The 21,143-nt window shown below is 58.3% G+C and overlaps 1 protein-coding gene across 7 annotated transcripts in view; it reads left to right on the top strand.

The window, feature by feature from the left end:
* HDAC4 (histone deacetylase 4) overlaps positions 1-21,143 on the top strand; it is a 270,795-nt gene that overhangs the window by 63,713 nt on the left and 185,939 nt on the right. Inside the window, exon 1 of one of the 7 annotated variants that reach the window (XM_032480680.1) lies at positions 13,760-13,920. The exons of 5 other annotated variants lie outside the window; for them this stretch is intronic. The gene's annotated coding sequence lies outside the window, so the exon portion shown is untranslated. Of the gene's footprint in view, positions 1-13,759; positions 13,921-21,143 lie in introns of those variants that run through there. One more of the 7 variants, XM_032480683.1, reaches the window with a different exon arrangement.

Genomic DNA, 21,143 nt, shown 5'->3' with positions numbered 1-21,143 from the left:
CTGACACCATTCGTTGCAGAGAACGTGGCTCGCTTTAACGTTTTACTTAGGAAGCGTCAGGAGCTGCAATCCCAGCTCAGTGCAGATCTTGCTTTTCTTAAGCTGGGGTGTTGGAGCCACATTTACAGCACCTCCTCCTCTGGCTCCAGTCCCTGCCACCATGTTGTCGAGTCCCTCTCCCCATGATTTGCTCACCTCTCCAGGGATGGAGCGTCTGAGTGGCTGACCTGCTCTCCCTGGGGGCAGAACGGGTGCAGTTCAGCTTTGGTTCCCTGCTGTGTGACGCTGACCACTAGCTGTTGCCTCACACGAGCGAGGCCCCGCAGGCCCCTGTCTCTCAGCCCACGGGCCCGGGCACGGCGGGCACGATGCGATGGCAGGTGGGCTGCGAGCGGGAAACGGCGGGGAGCACACGTGGGCACCTGGCCCTGCCCGGGCCCGGCAGCGCGCACGCGGCCTGGAACCCCATTTCTGCGGGAGCTGCGCGGCCGGGCCCGCTGAGCCAGCGCCGCTGCGCTTACGTTCTCCTGCAGCCGTGTCGAGACCTAAGTTGCTGCTGTCCTCTTGGTTTTTGTTTTCATTTTTAGCAACATTTCTGTCTGAGGCGGGGCGGGGCCTGCCTGCCCTGGAGTGCGCCGCGGCCGCTTAGCGGGGCTGCTTTCCTCGCCGGCTGCCTCCGGCTGTGTTTCTTTCAGGGGGTCGTGGTTACCTTAACCTGTAGCCTTTGCAGGTCCTGCGTGGGCTGCAAATCCAGGGTTTCCTGAGGACTTTATGTTTGAAAATATTCCTCACGCACCGAAGGGTCCCTGCTGTTACCCTTCAGCTATTTCTTCTCCCTTGTTTTTGGCTGCCAGCCGGGCTCACTCATTCACTGTGTTAACCCCCCGCGTTTAGAGCGGTGCCTCGGCCTCGGGCCTGCGCAGGAAGCATGCGCCGCTCGGGGCGCGGCCCCACTCAGAGATGCGTCTCGTAGCTTAGCTCACAGGGTGAGAGCCAGGCCTGTTCTTGCCTCTTTCTTTTAAGCTGACTGTTCGGTGACACGGCTGCCTGCCCGGGAGGCGGGGGATCCTTCATGCTCAGGCCCTGGGGGGGTGTGACCACAGGTTGTCCCCGAGCTTGCCCCCCCCCCGAGGCACCAGCCGAACTGCTGTCCTTTACATGCTTTCCTCACCCCCCAGGTCCTCCTGCCCGCCCCACCCCGGCGGCTAGGGGGAGGCCGAGGTGGAGGCGCCAGTGCGGGCCTCCCTCCCGCGTTTCCGTACAATTCCTTCTCCAAGGGTGGAACGTGAGCTTTGCGCCTCCGTCATCTTGCCTCATGGCCTCCAAACGGACCGGCCGGAGTTACTGGATGGCTTTTGTTTTCAGGAAAGCAGTTTATTTAATAAGTGGGGAGGGGGACCCCGAGCCTGCGGGGTGGTCTGTGGGAGTCCTGAGATGTGGTGGACTGCCAGCGGCGGCCCCAGGCCCCTCCCTGCCGGCACCGCGCGGAGTGTTCTTGGGGAGGCAGGACGGTTACCACCCTCGTGGAGTGTAAGCCTCTGCCCTGGGGGTGCACGCTTCTCGCTGCTCTGTGTGGTGAGGGGTCGTGCACAGAGGGCTTCCCTCCCGTGGACGGAAGCACCGTGACCGTCACCGGCGAGCGAGGGGCCAGTGGAACTAAGCACCTTTCCCAGGGACACCGCCCTTCCTGCTGAGAGTGGCTTACAGGTGAGCTGTGCTGCCTTGGCCCCGAGCACCTGCCGGATCGATCCGTCCCTGCGCAGTGAAGACAGGCTGTCACTTTCAGGAGGACAGCTGCGTGTGTGTGGCCAGCGGTGGCGGCGTTTCAGCTTTCGAGTGGAAATCAGCATCTTTTTAGAAAACTTAATTTAGATTAATTTTTTGAGGGAGAAGTAATTAGGGTTATTAATCTGATTATTTTTAAAGTGCTGGAGGTTGAACCGAGAGCCTCCTGCGCGCCGAGCGTGCGCTCTGCCGCTTGAGCCACACCCTCCCCCCAAAAGCAGCGCCTCGGGCCGGCACCCCGCCGGGGCTGCCCGGGAACTTGCGCTGGGGCAGCCCTTCCCCGCCGCCGGCCCTGGCGGCGCGAACTCTCGGGGGCCGGGCTCCCTGCCGGTCACGGGGACAGAGCCCCCGGGGCTCACCGCGCCCCCCGCTGCAGTCGCGGCCTGCCCGCCCGGCTGCACGCAGACAGGCACACCCACGGTTATCCTGGAGCCGTGCAGACGCTCCCTGTCCCCGCTGCGTCTCGGAGAGGTGGTTTCCTGCGTCACTGCCACCCAAACACCTGTCACAACGCGGGGAGCTCAGAAGCAGCGGCGACAGCGCGGCTCAGCTCCCAGCGGCACTGCCGCGCCCCAGACGTGCCGCCCTTCCGCCAGCTCGTCTCCGCTGTGGAGCTCGTCCTGCTTTGCGTTGCCCGTCAGTGGTGTCCATTATTATTTTTAAATGAAGTAAGTGACTATTTTAAAGACGCCTCAGTTGTGACTTCTGACATGGTGAATATTGGGAGCTATAATATGACGGCAGCTCTCTGGGGTCCTGAATAATTTTTAAGAGGGTGGAGGGGCCCTGAGACTGGATACTGTGGGAACCTCTGTTCTAGACCGTCTGGTGTTGACAGTCATATGTTTGTCACCCTGAGGAGGCCCAGGAGATGTGATGCTCTGTCAGGGGCCGTGTTGACCTGCTGGGTGCCTGTGCACCTGTGCGGGGGTCGGAGGTTCTCCCTGGCTCCCCTGGGTGGCCGGGTGGTCCCAAGGTGACAGGAGTCGTACCACCTCCCCCCACAGGCGCTGCTGAGCAGGACTTGTAGCTGTTTGAAGTGACTGGTTACCCGTGTGTGCGCAGAATTCGCGTTACACTGAATTACAGGTTACCATGGCTTATTACAGAAATTAACAACGGCTGATGAAGAATGAAATTGCTAGAATTTTTGTGAATTTTTGTTCTCACTTAACTTTTTGTCATTTCGCAGAAAGGCAGACTTCAGGGAGGACAGTGGACCTGTGTGGGTCTTTACAATGCTGCTTCTGAACCCAAACTGTCAGAATGAACAGTCACACTGAAGATAAGTAACAACGGTAAAAGTGCCGAGTAATAAGGCAGAGGAGGCGTCGGGGGAGATGGAGGGGCGCAGAAGGAAGTCCACATGATCAGAAGTTTCGATAAAAACACTCTCAGTCACTGGATTTATTTTTCCCTTCTGTAAATGTGAGAATTCACATTGGGCTTAGAAACCTTGAGCGCTGCGTCCCTGGACTGCACGCGCCCATGAAAATGTGCTGGGGCCAGTGGGACGTCTGGCTGGGGGCAGAGGTCGCAGGAAGTGGGGGAGCTGAGCTCAGTCTGGAGGTGAGGCTGTGAGCCAGGGGCCTGGGCGAGCCCAAGACAGGTGGGGCTCCTGAAGGAGGAGACAGGAAAGGGACCTGGGGGAAGGCATGGGGGAGACCTGAGAAACACTTTCTCGTTTGGAGGGTTCTCAGCGTGGAGACCGAAAGTTCACTGGCCCGGGTCAGAAGACACCAGAGCATACGCAGTTATAAAATGTCTAAGTTAACACAGATGAAAAGCATCACTTACTCTGCCAAGAAGAAATGTGAGCGAGTTGTCACTGAGAAGAACTTCCGTGGCCTTGGGACTTGCTGGTAGAGGACGCGTCTGAATGTTGCTTAAAAGCACCTGTTACTTAGGGTATTACCAGTATCTTCCCAAAGTTTGTGATGTCAACCCTCTTTAAGATTGTCTCTAAAACAGAAAAATACTGTCTGGCTTTGCGAGACTGAAAGTGCCTTAATTCTGTAATCTGTTAGAGATAATGAAACAACAGGTTCTGTGCAGGTTGTACTTAGGAGCAGCGATGTAGGACTCGACACAGAATGTGGGGGAGAAGCAGCCGAGAGCCCGGGCGTAGTTGCCCCTCAGCAAGGGTCTGTGGCAGGAGTGTTGTCACGCAGGCGTGTGGACGCCGTGTAAATGTGGGAGAAGCTTTTAAAAAGGCTAAAAACAGATGAGATAAATAGAAACTCCAATTTTCATAGTGAATACAAAAAAATCCCCAAATTGGGAGGAAATAAACAGTTTCTATAAATAGTTGAGGATTATTTGAAAGCAGAAGCAAGCCTTTTCCATGGTGGGAACCTCCAGAGGCCTGTCCTAACGAGCGGCATGCTCGGCCGTCTAGTTGGTGTTTGAGACGTCGACGGTTCCAGTAAGATGTGAAAAAACAAAACAGTAACAAAAACCCAAGAGACTCAGAACATTTGTAGATTGTAAGAAGCCCACTGTAATCAGTCTGTTTTGCATTTGCCAGTAATTAACAGAAAAGTGCAAAACGAAGTATCCAGTGTTGATTATGTAAGACTGCAGATTTCTGCGGGGCAGCAGCAGAAGTCTCACAAGCCGCATCTCCTTACTCCCGGGTCTGGGCGTTTGGACTTCCCTCACCCTCTGTCCAGGGCGGCCGAGTTAGGATTCCACTCTCTGTGATTTCCTCCAAATTTACTTTTGTAGGCCACTTAAGTTGTACTGTTTTGATTTTTCACACTTTAAATTTTAGTTGTGAAATGTTTTACCGACTGACGAGAGCACTGAGCATCGTCTAAAGGAGAGAAACAGGACCACCCGCGGTGTCCCTGCTGCCCTCGCCGGGCCCCTGCACTGCTGCTTGTCCCTCACAGTGTCCCCGCTGCCCTCGCTGGGCCCTTAAGCCGCTGCCCTCCCTCTTCGGCTTTAGGAGAGGCGCACACACATCTCAGCAGTAGGGTTCTAGCTCTGTATGTTTTTGAGCTTTGTGTGCATGGAGTCATACTGGGTGTTTTATTTTATGATTTTTTTGAAAGAAGACTGACTTGGAGACTGACTCATGTTAGCGTGTCGCTGTGGCTGACTGATGTTCACTGGTGCTGAGCGATCCCTTTCTGAATTTCCACAACGTTCCCTTTGTCCCGTGGACGGCCGTGCAGCTGGGCTTCGGGTGTTGCGCCTCCAGACGTGGCGTCGTAACACGGTCCTCAGTGTTACCCGGCACACAGATGCAGGGGTCTTTTGAGGGCCCCTCCCCAGGGGTGGGAGGCCAGGCCACAGGGCCACAGGGCCCCCAGCCTGGCTGCGGGGGGAGCATCGCAGTCGCTGGAAGGTCAAGGTGAGTGCAGAGTCTGGCCTCTCAAGGACCGAGCCTAGCATGGGAGAGAGACCGAGGGCAGCGGGAGTCGGGGAAGCGACGGCCGGGACTGCCCACGGGCCTCTTCAGAGCCACATTATGACAAAGCTGGAAAAGGACTTTGAGTGAAACTCAGTTTGTAATTAACCATCAACTTGAATAATAGAAAAGATTAAAATGCAGATGGTGAAATGACTGCTCTCAGATACCAGGATACCAATCTTATATTGTATTTTAACTGCTCTAAGATGATTAAACAACTTTCACTATAGAAAAAAGTCCAAGCACTGCTCCCTGACCCACACCGGGGCGTCCCGCCAGAGCCCTCGTGAAACTGGATCTCACGGCGCTCACGCAGGACTGCCCACGACCTGGAGCGTCGTCTGGGGCATCACACCTCCTAATTTGGAGTGCCCATTTTCTGTTCAGTTCCTTGTTCTCTGAATGATCTGCAGAACTGACATTTCTGTGTGCGAGTGCGCACACGTGTGCGTGCTTCTTGCCAATAGCTGGATGCAACCCCGTTGCTAATACTGCTCTTTACAGGCATGTCCGGTCTCTTGATAAACGCAGCTTCTTCATTTTAATGTTACATATTTTTATTTTATTCGCTTAGCATTTCTGCTTTCCTGATCTCATTCTGCTGAAAGTCATATCCTTTGGGGGTTTCTTTAGAAGTTCCTGTAGTAGCAAGCTCGCTCACTTTCGGTCTGTCTGCAGCGGCGTTCTTTCCCCTGCACTGTCGTCTGCTGACACCGGGTAGACACTTCTGGGTGCACAGCTGTATTGCCCACTAAATTCCGCTGTCACTGGTTCAAGTTCCCTGCCACATCCGTGTCTTCCTCTGCAGAAATCTGCCACTTCTTTTTCTTTGATGCTTTGATGGTGTTAGTCTTCTAAGCATTTTTTGCATTTTCACTAAGCGTTTTCGTTTATCCATCTTGGTAATTTTTTGGATTTGTTGACTGTGGAGATTAGTGTCTTTGAGAAATTCTGGGGAAATTTTAGCCCTTAACTTTTTCTGTCTTTCCTTTGAACTTTTAATTTTGCTACAAATCCCAGCTTACAGAAAAGCTGCAGGAATAGTGCAAAGAGTTACTGTATACATTTATGTTTTTAAAAATGAAGTCTTTTCAGAACCGTTTACAAGCTAGTGGTCGAGATGACACCCTCGCCCGCAACTAATCCAGGACGCACCGCCCAGAACCGAGGGCAGCCCATCCTCGGCCACCCAGCATGGTGGGTGGGGGTCAGAAGACTATACCGCAGTGTTATCTCATCGTAGCCTGACTCCTATTTTGCCAGCTGTCCTAGTGAGGTCCCGTATCTCAGGAGGAAGTCCTGGGTCCCACGTGGCACTCAGTGACCGCGCCCCTGCGTCTCTGGCCCCTGGTTTCAGTGTCCGCGGTGATTCTTGCCTGAAGCTGCTGTGATGCTGGCCGTCCTGGTGATTTTCTAGGCCTGTCATTCTTCCTGATTCAGGCGTTGGCTCTCTCCTGTGCAGAAGAACTTTCCTTTCTTCCTGATTTAACTGGGTAATAACCCGTTGTTATCTTTATCCCTTGTGGTGCCCAGGTTGTCCTGGTTTGGCTGACGGGAGCCCCTGTGCGCCAGCTCCTCTGGCCGGTCCCCTGCACTTGTGAGCCCCTCTTTGCTCTCCTGCTCTCCCTGCTATGTGAGATGTTCCAGCGTCTCCCTGCCCCTGTCCAGTCAGCTGTTTCTCCAAGGAAGCCTGGTGTCTGTTTTCAGGGGCTGTGTTTAGACAGCCAGCTCTGTGTGCTGGACGTGCTCGCTGGTCCTTGGCCACCCAGCGGACAGAGCTCGGGTGTGGATGTCTGTGCACACACACACACCTGCACGCTCACATGCAGGCACACTCATGTGCACATGCATGCACACATGCATACCCCACACATGCACACACACACGCATGCACTCACACTTGCACACACATGCACCATCTAGAACTCCCGAAGCTCACAACCATGCTTCCAATTCCAGTCCAGCGACACAAGGCCCATGAACGACCCTCTCTTTTCTGTGTTTGTTACTCCCTCCTCCTCCACTGGGCCACGTAGCTCCCAGTCTGCACAATGTATTTACTTATTTGCTCAAACCCAAAATGCCCAGAAAGAAATGGTTACTCTACGCCTTTGTGAAAAAGACACCGACTAACCAGAGTTCAGGATTGTTCAGGGTGCGCAGCCCGAGTCTAGTCCCAGCGCGCGTCCCGGAGCTGCGGGAGGGCGTTTCCCGCCCACCCCGGTGCCAGCGTGGCGGGCGTTCATTTGCAGCGTGGTTTGGTACATTTGCTTCCGTCTGTTTCTCAGTTTTGAGGATTTTCCCTCCTCCCACGTGTTAGTTTTGTTTGTTTTTACGTTTTGAGCGTGGAAAACCCGGATGCTATTCTGAAAGCCGGCGCTGTGCGGGAAACTGGACTCGGGTGGTGTCCCCCCCGGCCCCCCGCCCTCCTGCGTTGCCTTCTGGACAGATGAGCCAGTTATTTTGCCATCTCCCTTGCACAGAGAGCACACCCTGCAGGTAGCTCTTTTGCACTTGGCCCCCCTCCCTCCCCACGTCCTGGAACCCCCCCCCTCAAGCCCCCGCCGGGCTCCTCCTGGTTCCCTGACCGTCGTCGTGTGGGCTCCGTGATTTTCAGCCTCCCTCGTGCACCTGGCGCCGAGCTGGGGTCCGGCACTGCCCGTGAGGCCGTGCCCAGGGAGCGGCCTCGTGCCGACGCGCTTTGCCGTTGGGCGAGGTGTGTCTTCAGCCCTCGCCCACAGGAGTGATTTCCATCAGCAGATGCGCGGCCGCGCACGCGGCCTCAAGAGGCTCTGCTCAGCGCCCCTGCGCGCGGCCGTTCCCTCGGAGCGGGGCCGCGGCCCCGTCCGGCTGATGGGGGGCCGCAGCTCAGCGTCAGGCCTACCCTGTCTCTGTGCCCTGAGCCTGTTTTGCTGTCAGGATTTTGGTCTTTGTTCCCATAAATTTTAAGAGTGCTTCATACGTAAGAGGAATTAGCTTTTATCTGTGAGATAGACTGCAGATAGTTTCTCCCAGTTTATCAGTTATTTTCTGAATTCTTTGTGGCGCTGCTTTTGCCCTGGAAACTGCACCCCTGCTCCCCATTGGTTCAAACTTATCAAGTTCTTTCTGTTTTTTAACTGCATCTGGACTTTGAGGCGCAGTTGGAAAGCCTCCGTCTGTCCCCAGGCCACGCCTTCCGAGCTTGTCTTGTTCCGTCCGTGGTGGGCGGGCCTGGTCCGCGTGGCTCCTGCTCCCTGTGTGCTGGGTCTGGAGCTGATTTTACCTTTTCCTGGCGGCTGCCCGCTTGTCCGGCCCTGGCGCTCTGTGAGCCCCGGCTCTGTCTGGACTTTCACTCTGTCTGCTGGACGTGCCAGCCCTCCGCCGCCTTGAGCCCAGGGCTTCCGAGGATGCTCTGCGCGTCCCTCTGACGGCCCCCCTGGGCCTCCTGGCTCTGTTACGTTCTCGGTTATTTTCTCGGTGCTGGTTATTGTTCACCAATTCTCTCTTCAGCTCCATCTGGTTGATTACTTAACTCCTTCATTTAGTTTTGAATTTTAATTATTATAGTTCTTATGTTACAAGTTCTACTCAGATCAGTTTCATATGTGCCTGGCCGTTTTTTATATTGGTAATAATAGCTAATGGTAAATAGAGACTGTTAGTAATAATCCCGTTTACTCCTTACGTGTTTCTCCGGGGAAGGTTTCAGCTGCTACGATCACAGACGAGAAGCTGAGGCACAGACAACCCAGGGTCGTGCAGCCGAGTGGCTTTCTCCACGTGACCCTTCGTGACCCTGTTTGTTTCTTCGAGCCAATGTTGAGACGTATTTTGTGGCCACATCAGATTTTCCTGTCGTTGAAGCTTGTCCTGCCTGACTCCCACTCCCTGGGCTTTCCCGCTGATCCGTGATTCTCGATCGTGCCTTTATGCCCTCGTACTGCTTTACGGACGTGCTTTCAGGGTTGATTGCATGCTCATCGGGGGAGGACGTGTGTCTGCTCTGCCTGGTGCTGGGACGGCAGCAGCCTCGATGGGCCCCCCGGGGCCCCCTTCCCCATGCAGTTGCCGTGGTGTTTGTCCGGTCTCCGGGCGTCCCGGAGCGGTCCCTGCTTGTGGGCTCGCAGGGAGTCTTCTTCCTTGGTCTGCCCACTCCCAGCACGTACTTTCATAAGAGACAAACTTTGCGTGTGATTTCAGGTGGCAAGCCTGGAAGACCTGGGGGTGCGGGACGCTGGGGCCCGATCAGTTGCGTCTGCTGAGTATTTGCTGACTGTCGGTGGCCTCTGGGTGGTTTATGCTGCATGCCAAGGCTCTGTCTAACGTCGCCCTGATGTGGAGGATGGGCCCGGGGGGGCTGTGCCCCTGTTTGGTTGGGTCCGGATCTTTACATCTTCAGAGAAAAGGGTGTTCCCAGTGTGTGGCCACCTCTGGGGTCCCGGCTGAGCCCCAGCTTTGATGCCACTGGCTAGTCCCTGGCTGCTGCAGGGACAATTCCGTCAGCTGGTTTTGTCAAGTACTTTTGTGGCTTTCCACTAAGAGTGCATTTAAACATGTGCCGTGAATTCAAGCAGAAGGCAGACTTGCTGCTCGGCACGCTGTGTGCCGGCCAGAGGGAGAGGCTGGGGGCTGGAGAGTGGGCAGAGCTTCTGGCCTGCGACCTCTCCTCTTTCCCCAGACAGAGGTCGAGCCTGAGCGAGGGAACTTCTTGCCGCCAGCTCTGTGTGTAGCTCTGGCCCTCGGGCGCCCCGTGCTGGGCCAGGCCTCCCGTCGCCATCTCCCCTGGACCTTTCCTCCTTGGCCCCTGCTGGTGGGGAGGACGTGCCGGCCAGCGCGCGGAGCACGGGTGCCGTCAGAGCCTCCCTCCTTAACCTTCAGAACCAGGAGGGACCATAAGGCTTCGTTCTCCAGACACAGCCCAGGAGGAAGGCGGTTTGCCCCAGGTCACTGCTCATGTCCGCCCGGGCCTCACACCGAGGGCCGTGTCTCCCCTGAAGCCTGGCCCATCTCTCCCAGCCGTGATCATGGGGACAGAGCAGGCGTCGAGCACTGATTTCTGTCACCTCCACTGCTGCATGGAGCGCAGGGTGAGGGCACACTGAAGTTGACTGCATGTCCTCGGGCCGTGTCAGCCAGACGCCGTGGGCCTCCTTCTGGGCGCTGGTTCCACTGCTACAGATGGTCAGCGTGACAGCTTTCATGTAGTTGGAGGCAGAAAGGAAGCAATGAGTTTGATTTTCCTGTGTAGCACTAGAGTGGTTCGTTTTTCTTAACAAAACTAAATAGCAGTCAAGTGTTTGCTTTAGAATGGAGGACCATAGGGGACGGTTTTACTCCTGGAATTTGATGTCTGGCTTCGCCTTCTCTCAGATAATGGAGGAAGAAAGGGCCCAGTGTGCAGGGTGTGTTTGACACTCAGGTCCACGCAGGGTGTGCACGATCTGGGAAGACACACCAGCACGTAGTGATGGTGTCCTCCTTGTTGGCCCCTCGTGGACTTGGAGACCAGGGCAGAGCTCACGACCCTGATCCTGATGTCGCTCGCTGGGGAGCCAAATTGAAGCCCCCAGATCCAGCCCCACCGCACCGTGGGCTTGCCTGCCTGGGCCCAGTGTCCAGCCCTGGCCCGGGCGGTGCCTCTGCGTGGCCTCCCTCGAGGTGGCCGAGCGTCAGGCCAGCAGTGAGCACTCGCTCCCGGCTCGTGCCTTGGACGGCGATGACTGTGTCTTACTGCTGAGCTCCCTCAGGTGTCAGCTGAGAACATTTGGCTGTGATTTTTGTGGCTTTGGGCTTTTCATGAAGACTTCCACTGAGGTGTCTTCTCTGTCAGTCTCCCCCCGCCGTCCCCGTGACTGGTGCTGGTGGGGACCGGGGGCTCTGCCCTGGGGGGCTTGTCCGGTCATCCTCTCTGAGCTTCGCCCCCAGGGGAGGCCCGGAGCCCCCCGCCACCTCGCCCCCGGGAGAAGCCGCTTGGTCCTCCATGGTGCTTTGCGAAAGCCTCAGCAGGGGGATTTTGTGTGAAAATGCAGTTGAAAATATGTTTTTGAATGTTTGTTTAAAGTAGAACAGGAAGTTCTGGGAAAAGCCGAGTCTCGTGTGTGCAGTTCTGAGGGTGATGCCCCTCTGCACCTCAGCGGTGCGGTCGTTAGAAGCCCTGCCCTGCAGGCATGGGTCGGGGCTTCCTTGCCCACCCAGTTCTCTGTATGCAGTGTCATTCATTTTCTGAGTCTGTCACTTTCAACTTGTGAGTCACACGCAGGCTCTCCCACCTCCCGGGTGTTCCCGAAGCACCGCCGGCTGTGATGTGTCTGTGGACAGAGACAGCTGGCGCCGGTGACAGCACATCATATTGCCCTCTGCGCCGCCCGGGACGTGCGCGGCCGGTGTCACCAGACTGCGCCATGGTGCTGGTTCCAAAGTTGCCCTGTGGTGCAGAGCGGGTGTGCCTCCGGCCGCGGCCCCCGTTGCTCGCGCGACCCGGAGGCTGCCGAGCTGCAGGGGTGCGGGGAGCCCCAGGTGAGGCCGGCCCAGCCCTGGCCTTGGGCTGCCGAGTGCTCGCCCCGCCTCCGCTCTGAGGCTGCGTTCTTTACTTCGCGAACAGGGACTTAGACTTCTTGAACTGGCAGAAACGCTGTGAACCAGACATTCATCCGTGCCTGTGTGGTATTTTTAAATGCAGGTAAACACCATTGGCGTCCACCGCAGAGACGGCTGTGGGGTGGCTTCTGTGCAGCCTGATAAGGGTTCGTTCTCTCTCCAGGGCTGTTTGTGGGGCTGTGTGGGTGACACGTGGTGGCGGACACCAGTGCCTGTCCCCCGGCCCCGAGCCCCTGGTGCCTGCTGGGTGGCCCTGCCGGGCCCGGCTTCCTGCGAGAGGCAGCCTGCAGGGAGCAACGCGGGGGGTCAGGTACCGGTCATGCCAGTGGCCCCTCTCCCCTGGGACCAGCCCACAGGCTCAGGCCAGCCTCCCCCGGGCAGGGATGCCGAACAAGGCTCGTGCGCCAGCGGCCTGTAGCGGGGCCTGGTTTCTTCTGTCTCTCTTTCTATGGGGGACACACCCCCTGCCTCCAAGAAGGGAAAGCTGGGTCTTAGGTGGGAGCACCGGGGCTGTGCCCTTCCCTGGGAGTCTTCCCAGCAGGGCTGGGCAGGAGGGCGCCTTATGTCTGGTGCCTGAGCGGGGATGTGAGGCCCAGAGCTGCTGCACTCAAGTTTGGTGCTCAAGAAGAAGCAGGGAGAGGTGGGCGTGCGGGCGGGCGGGCAGACCCCGGCCCCCAGACTGTGGACCTTGGGTGTAATCCCGCTGGTCCCCAAGGCCCGCAGCTGCCTGGCACTGCCTTTCTGAAGAGCTGCTAGGGCCTCAGGGTTCGGGGCGCTGCCCCTGGGCCTTCCTGGTCCATCCTCTTTGTTGCTCACACAGCTGTTGTTTGCCTCCATCTGTGGCACCTGACAGAGCCTGGACTTCACTGAATTCAGGTGACAAACCAAAGAAGGAGGTGCGCACGGGAAGAGAGAGCGTGTCCCCGAGGGCTGCCCCCAGATTGGACCTGGGACTCGGACCTGGGGTGCCTGGTCAGGAGGGATGGCTGCTGCTTGCTACTCTGCGGCCTCCTGGCCGGCCCGCCTGCACTTTGTGGGCGGGTCCGTCTTCCTGCCCGTCTGTTGGCAGGCTGCAAGTTTGCAAGTTGGTCCTTACGCTTAGCAGGCACTCCCTTGCCCTCCAGGCCTCCAGGCCTCGGGTGGCTCCAGTCCTGAGGGGCAGAGGGGCTGTTGCCCTACCTGCCTTTGGGGGCTTTCCTTTTTAGGTCTGGCCGCCCCCAGAGGGGAAGCACATCGGGACCCTAGACCCCCAGGTCCACTGGCTGCTTTGCCAATCAGGTCAGCCTTGCCACTTCTACGTGGTACTAAGAAAAAGCTTTAAATTCTCACATCCTCTTGGGCAGAGCTGTTCACCCCCAGGCTGGATGATGGCCCTGGACCGCTCAGCCTGGGAGACTTGATGTGGCTCAGTGTTCGGTGTCTGCCCTGCCCGGAGCCCCCCGGGTGCTTGCCTCGTCAAATCACCATGGAGTCTGAATCTTCTTGACCAAAGCCTGGGGGTGCAGGCCTTAGCCTTGGCCACCCTCTCTCCTGCTTGGGGCATTGAGATGGCAGATGGCAGCCCAGAGGGGTGGCTTCTGCAGCTCCCAGCCTGCCACCTCGATGCCGGCTTCCTGCGGTGGAAGGTCGTCTTCCTCCCTGAGTCAGCCGATGGGGGGGCGGGCACTGGCTCCACGCGCCGGGAAGCCAGGGGCTCCCTCTGCGGCCACCTTCCTCTTGTCTCCGCGGCCAAGGCCTCTTTCCAGGTGTGGGGAAGTTAACTGCAGGCCCCGACAACTTCTCTGCCCCTCACGTTTGAATGCGGACCGAGAGGAAGAGATTCGGGGAGGAGCCGGGTTAACTGGAGAGTTGTGGGCGGGCGGGCGTGCGGGTCCCGGGCTGTGCGGCCTCTGCGCTGCGCCTGGCAGCCCAAGGGCACTGAGCCCGAGCCTGGTGGTGACCCCGCGTATCATCTGCTTGTTATGTAACGTGACAACAGGGGTATGAAATAGAAACCAGATGTCGGGGCGGAGCCGGCAATTCCTCGCCAGTGAGCACCGCGGGCACCGCTCCGTCTTCTCCTCCGGCCCAGGCCCCGCGCCCTGGGAGGACTGGCTCTGGAGGGGCCCCTGGGCTCTAAACAAAGGCCTTGGCGGAAGGTAAAGTCCAAACTGTGTGGTTAACTCTTTTGAACCTGTGGAGGGCTTTCTGTGCACAGGTCTGTAGCCGCAGCATGCCGTCCTGGGAGACGTGGGTGGTGACTTCTCCTGAGAGTCCACAAGGCCAAGGGCTGAGCCGTGGCCCTGCGCACTCTTGGGCTGGGAGCGGAGGGGATCTGAGCTGCAGCTGGTGAGGGGCTGGATCGCATGGCGGGGAGCAGACCTCAGGGGGAGAGGTGGCCGCTGGTCGACAGGGGCTCCCCGGGCCTGGGGACTCGGGGCCAACGCTGGATGTCTGCAGGGGCAGCCCCTGCCCAGCCTGGGTCCTTTCCGACACCCGGAGGGCTCACTGGCCACCTCCGCCTGGGCTGCACTGTGGACACGGATCTTTGCCCTTTTGAAGTAGGAGACACTAACTCACCTCAGTCAGGAGTGCAGCCCCCCTGCTGGGAGTGGCGGTGGGTTTCACTCTCACCTAAACCCAAGAGTATGTCACTGGTGCTTTGTGATCTTCCAGAGAGAGCGGCAGACTCCACCCTTAGCTAGGAAGACCCCAGAAACAGAAGCCTGGGCCCTTGGCTGCGACCCCTCACGCCTGGGGCTCTTGGAAGCCTCCTGGGAGTGTCACATTCTTATCAGCAAGGTCTGTGCTAACTGCCGCCCGGGTTACGGTGTCACCCGTGTCCCCAGGGAGCCAACCCAGTGAGGCACGGGGGTTTCGGCTCCTTCTTGTCCTGAGCACGGACGTCCCTCTGGCTTCTCGCTTTCTCGTCCGTGAAGTGACAGCTGGTGTTCCTGGAGTGCCTTCTGCTGGGCTGTGCTATGTGTCAGTGGAGCTTCTTACATGACCCTCAGAGCCCCTGTGAGTGGACACAGGCGGCCCTCGGCTTAGGAGGGTTCTACTTAAGACCTTCCGACTTCGCGACGTGGGAGAGTGACGCGTTTGGTAGAAATCGCGCTTTGGATTTTGGGTGTTTCCCCGCTCCCGGGCTGCGGCGTGGGTCTGACACCCTCTCGTCATGCTGGGCACCAGGTGAACAAGTGACCCAGCGGCCACATTCTGCTTTTCGCTCTCAGTCCTGCAGTTAGTAAGTCACGCCAGAGTCGACGCCGCACCGTCACACAGGCTTCGTGTCAGACGGCTGTGTCCGATTGGGCGAACGTCTGTTCTCAGCACCTTTAGGGGAGGAGGCTCAGCTGTCGTGTTCAGTCGGTAAGGTTAGGGTTAAATGCGTTTTCGGCTGACAGTATTTTCAACGTAGGAAGGGTTTATCAGTACGTAACCACGCTGTAAGTCTCCGAAGAGCTGAACTTTTATGACCCCATTTCACAGATGAGGGAACAGACCCAGAGAGGGTGACCGACTTGCCCAGGTCCTCCCACAGCTGGGATCCAGCTCGTGGAGTGGGGCCTCATTGGGCGTTTGCTGCTGGCCTGCGTGCTGTTTGCGTGTGAGCATCAGAAGGGAGGGCAGAGGCCCTGACGTGGACAAAGTGTGACGCTGCAGTAACGTGTGCGCCGGTTCTTTCATCCGGTCCTGGGAGGAGAACGGGAAACCCTCGAACACCCTCGTTCCATTTTGCTCGTTCTAAACGAGAACTTGAAACACTCCAGCCCCCGGTGCTTGGCAGGCGGGCCAGATGCGGCTGTTAGAAAGCCATCCACGTGAGCAGAGCTTGCGTGCTCATCGTCTCAAGCGGGGCTGCCCTTCGACTGCTCCGAGGAGCTGTTGAGAGCCAGGCATCCTGGCAGCAGTGCTGTGTTCTGCAGGTGAGCGTGGGGGCCATTCAAACGGCGCGGAGGGCGCGGCCTTCTGACCTGGGTCCCAGCGCCTCGCTGTCCAGCCCTCCTCTGCCCATCTAGCCCCTCGCCCCGGGTCACGGCCGTGGCCGCTGGACATTGCTAGGCAGCCGCTGTCATCTTGGCCTCAGGCTCCGTGGTGCTTTGTTTCCAGATGTGACCCCTCTTTCATGTTTCTAAAAACAGCCCACGTTCGGCTGAGGGTCCTGGGCCCAGCCCCCGCCCGGCCGAGGGTGCGGTGCCCATTCCTGGAAGCGGGCTGTGCGCCCAGGGAGCTTCTCCTCTGTGTCGGGTGTCCACCCCGTTCTGGGCACTGAGGCCGGAAGAAGCAGCGTGTGCAGGGCCTGGCCTGAGAGGGGCGTCCTGACGGCTTGGCCCTCGGGATCGCTGGGTGCTGAAGGCTGGGGTGGGCTTGAGGGCCATCGGCAGGTCCACCCCCAGGACTGCGGCCCCTGCGGCCCCTGCTGCTCCCTCATCAGGCTGGTCTGGTGAGATCCCCGTGTTCCTTCCAGAAGGTTCTCTCCCTGAAGAGTCCTGCCCAGTGTGGGGCTGAGTGGGAAACCAGGCTGGGTCAGTAGCTGTTGTCGGGGAGGGGGTGGGGGTCCTGCCTTTGCAGTTATGCCCCCACCCCACCTCTTATCACCATTTAAAACCAGGGTGCTGGGGCCGGACTCTGCTGTCAGCCAGGCCCGGGGGGGCCCACGGGGGGCGGGGGCCCTGCCCCAGCGGCCGGCCCTCATGTTGAGCACGAGTCCAATGGCTTGTTTTAAATGGAGAGCCTGTTCTCCAGTGTACAATTTGCAGGGTGGTCTCGCAGGCCACGAAGCTGGGGTGTGGTCAGAGCCGCCTGGATGGCTATAGACAGGCCATGTGTGGGGCCCAGATGTGTGATCACACAGGAGTTTGGCCTCGGGGGTGACGCTCAGTGAACGGGCCTCCTGCCCACCAGGATGTCTGCACCCTCAGTTACAGTCTCTGCCCTTCGGATCCCGGTCAGCGGCCCATGTCCAACTGAGGGGCCCTAGGAGTCACTCCAAGAGCTGAACTTTTCCTGCCTTCTAAGTGTGCGAAGCAGTGGGACACGGCAGGAAAACAAGTGGAAATCGGGAATTTGTTCAGAAAAGACCCAGGGGCCTATAAACTGAGCTCCATCATCGGTGTCTAGAAGCCAGACTCTGGTCAGCAGCACCTCTGAGATCTTCAGTCACCAAGTAGCTATTTAAATACTTACACACGAAGCCGAGCCGTCTAGACCACTAAGAACCACTTCCACTCCGGGCGGTCACCGTAGGGTCGCATGTGCCCGTGGCCCTGCATTCAGCTGGGTGTCTCCCGTACCTGCTGCCTCCGCGGTCGGCCGGAATGTTGTTTAGATTCGTGGCCAGCGAGGGCAGCGATAGCTGTGCTCCCACGTGGGTTTAGTAAAGGGCATCAGGAGAGTGTTTGCTAAGGTTCATCTGTACAAATTCAGGTGTGTGTGTGTGTGTGTGTGTGTACATATATTTAAACTTGAAATACAAGTTGCATTAGCCCATTCCTCTAGGGATGGGTAGAATTTGGTAACTAAATGAAACTAAGCTGCACATATGCAAATAATTTGAACATGATTGAAAACCAAACCAAGTTTTTACTTATTCTGGAAACTTCTAGAAGAAATTTTGGAACTCTCTGTTGCAAATAGTTCATACAGAAATAACATTCTATATACAGAAATACAGAAAAAAAAAAAAAAAAGAGAGAGAGAAGGCTCCTTGCCCCTTTCCCGGCTCTGACAGAGCAGCTTCTACAAAGAAAGGGGCAGAAGTGGGGCCATCCTGCCGTGGGCTCCCAGCACGTGGGGACGACGTGCCCTCCGTGTGGCCTTCAGGGAGACTCCGACTCCCCGGGAAAGGGGACACAGACCCACAGTGCAGCACCGAGCCAGGCTCAGCACAGCTGTGGGGTGGAAGGAGCGAGGAACATTCCTGCCATCACCCAGAGGATGTGAGAGGAAGAGGGTTTGCCACACGGACTCCGTGTCGGCCCCGGAGGCGTCCGCCCCACGTGGGGGCCTCCGGGCTGCCAGCTCGCACGAGGACTGCCCACTCGGCTACTGTAGTTGCCGTCAGAAAACAGGCAAAAACATGAGACAGATGCGGCTCTGTTCATGCTGCTCAGATCGACTTGTCGTTTGTGCTTAGACTGAAGGACCCCTTCCTGCTTTCAGCACGTGCCAGGGGGCGTGTCCGCCCTATGCAAACAAAGGTTTTGCTAAGAAGGGAGCCTGTCCCCCACGTGCCCCAGGCTGCCCTTCCCGAATGCCCCTTCGCTGGCCCCTGGGGGTCACCCTGAAGATCGTGGCTCCAAATCATTTGCATTTTAAAAAGAGGGGTTTTTTGTTTTTTGGAGGGGAGTGGGAATTAGGTTTGTTTGTTTGTTAGTTGCAGGCGGTCCTGGGGACGGAACCCAGGGCCTCATGTGTGCCAGGCAAGTGCTCTACACTGAGCTGTGCCCTCCCCCCATGTGCATTTTTATAGTTTTGCTTTGTTTTTATTTTTGTGCTGACTTAGAAAATCACACGTGGAATCCTTCTCCTGGTTGTGGGCGGACATTCGCACTGCTGCTCCTAGTCGCCGTTGAACAGTTGAGGAGACGCTTACACAGTGGCGGCGGGCACGGGGGGCTGGCCCAGTGGCTGGGCTCCCGACTCCGGGGGCCTCCTGACAGGACTCGGGTGTTTATGGAGCTTGGCAAAGGGGAACGTTGTCTTCTGTGCAAAACTCCGCCTTGGGCCTAGCCCCTCTTTTAAAACAGCCTTTAAAAGGAGCAACAATTCTAAACAACGTGCGCGAGGAATTCCGCTGAGTTTTGAGGATGGTTTCACGTATGTTGGTTGTTCCGTCTGGGCCTCGTGGGAGCCTGGGCAGCAAGTGGGGCCTGGTGCGTTCGTCCGCTTTCTCAGGTTATTAATGATGGAAGCGACGCCGCGCCACCGCCTGGTACGTTTCAGGCTCGCGCCCGGTTTGCTTGGCTTATTAGCTCCCTGAGCCTCCCGGCGGGTGATGACGCCCCCGCACCAGGGGCTGGGCTGGGACTCCTGCCCCGGCCCGCGTGGCTTACGGGCGTCCCGGGCCCCTCTGCTTGTTCGCGGCGCTGACTGTGTTTACGTGTGAGGAACGCTCAGAGGGCTGAGAGGCTTGTCTGGGTCAGCGGCCACGGGCTGGGATGGGGGTTGGGTACAGGCCGTCTGCTCCCAGAGCTGGGCTGTGCTGCCTTGGGGTGCTCAGCCAGGGAGGGGCTGAGGTGGGAGGTGGGGCCGGGAGGGCCTGCGGTGGCCGCAGGGCACAGCACATGGATGCTTCGGGGGCGCTCCGTGGGGCAGGAGCTGGAGCCGGATGCTGAGATCTGGGGGACACCAGGGAAGGGCCTTGGGCAGCAAGTGGCTCCTGAGTCCCCGACACAGACGGGGGGGCCTGGGCCTGCCCCGGAGGACGTGTGCGTGAGCGAGGCCCTCTGCATCTCCGGCACGAGATGTGACTGCCGAAGCTTCTTTTTAAGAATGAGGAACAAGGACTCTGGTGGCTGCAGGGTGCACTCTTACGAATGAGCTGTTTTTACAAATGACTCGGACAGCTTTCAGGGCTGACTTGAAGCTTTCGCTTGATTAGCCAATCAGGGAGGCAGCAACCCAACTGGTTGGTTTTCTCAACTGTGAGTTAAAAAAAAAAGATGACAGCGTTGTGATGACAAGTGACTTCAAGAGGAGAACAAAGCAAAACAGCTGTAGCGAGAAAGTAAACAGAAAAGCAGACGGGGCTCCCTGAGGCTCATCCGGCTCGCGGAGTGCACGGGGCTCTGCCGCCGGCCTCCCCCCAGGGTCCGCCGCAGGGTCTGCGCCCTGCGGGCCGTGCTGGAGAGGTTTGGGATGGTTGCAAAGGGATGGGACATGTTTCCCTTTACAGTAGAGGACAGGTCTTGATGAGAAGAGGAAGTGAAATTTTAACCAGGCACCAGAGAAAGACAAAAATAAATACAGGAGATAAAAAGTACGAAACAGCGACTTCAGATCGTCAAGCCCTGGTGGCTTCCTGGGAGCCCTGTCCTTAGACCACTTCGTGTCTGTCCTGCCCCTGTCCCCAGGGCTGGGCCATGCATGGGGACAGGCCTGGCCGGTGTCCCATGCGCCGAGGGTCTGGCTGTCGCCCTGGCACCCAGGTGCCATTCAGGACAACAGGGTGATTGTGTCTCTGGCGCTGGTGCCACCCTCGGGGCCCTTCCTGGTCTCTGTCCTGCTCGGGCCCTGAATGTGCAGCCCGACCCTCAGGGGAAGAGCCCAGCCTGAGCGGGGCTCCATGGGGGCATAAGGTGGCTTCCCTTCCTGGGAGCAAGCCATTTCCAGGCGGGGCTCCATGGGGGGGATAAGATGGCTTCCCTTCCTGGGAGTGAGCCATTTCCAGACGGTTCCCTTGGTTGCAGCTTAACTAAAGGGATGCTCTTTAAAATGGCTCAGCAGGGTCAGGGCTGCCGCCCCCGGCGCTGCAGAGGCAGGCTGGGCCTGGAGCCGGGCCGGCGGGTGCGTCTCTGCCCAGTGTGGGGTGGCTGGGCTCCTGCGGCTGTGTCTGGAGGAGGGAAGCACTGGGCGAGATGTTCCCAGCACTTGGCGGAACCAGTGCACGGGTCCCCTCCTGGGAGGGAAGTGGTTCTTTCTGGATCTGCTACCTGGGAGGTACGTCGGGGATAGCAGTTCTCGGGAACCTGGGCCTGTGGTGGGGCCTCCCCTCCGCCTGGCCAGCCCTGAGTGTGGGCCGGCCAGATCAGGGCACCAGTCTCACTGGAGCAGGTGGGTTTGCTGGAGCTGTGCCCTGCCCGGACCCTGAAGCAGACCCCCACAAAGGCCCTGGGGACTTCTGCCTGGCGGTTTCTGTGGCCGAGCTGGGCGTCTGGGCTCTGGCCTCTGCCCCACGATCACCAGGTCTGGTTCTGTACGGGGGCTGGCAGGGGTCCGAGTGGACCTGGAGGCATGGTCCCAGGGAGGAGGGAGTGAGGAAGAAGCCTGGCCTGTGGAGACTGGTCCCCGTCCTCTGGGCAGCCCAGGACAGGGGGGCAGGGCGCAGTGTGGGCTTTGTGCTCCCCTCCCTCGCTTCTCCCAGCATCAGGCCACGTGCAGTCATGGAAAAGGAGGAAGGAGAAAGTCTGCAAGAACCGGAGAGGGAGGCTCGGCATGGCCGCAGCTCCCTGGCTTCTCTGGGAACCACGGGTGTGCTGTTTCCACATCTGCTTTCGTGCCCTTTCGGCAGGAATCAGTCCCCTCAGGCCACGCTTGCAGGACAGGGTCGGGTCCCTCGGCTTGGGGGGGGTTCCTGCTCACTTGCAGGAAGAGGAAGGACACTGGACACGAGGACAGCTCTGTAAAGAGGAGGCCTCCTCGGCCCTGGAATCAGGAA

Source organism: Camelus ferus, chromosome 5, assembly GCF_009834535.1.
Source record: "Camelus ferus isolate YT-003-E chromosome 5, BCGSAC_Cfer_1.0, whole genome shotgun sequence".
NCBI lineage: Eukaryota > Metazoa > Chordata > Mammalia > Artiodactyla > Camelidae > Camelus > Camelus ferus.
The sequence above is the reverse complement of the archived record's forward strand: the minus strand, read 5'-3'. Positions and strand labels throughout refer to the sequence as shown.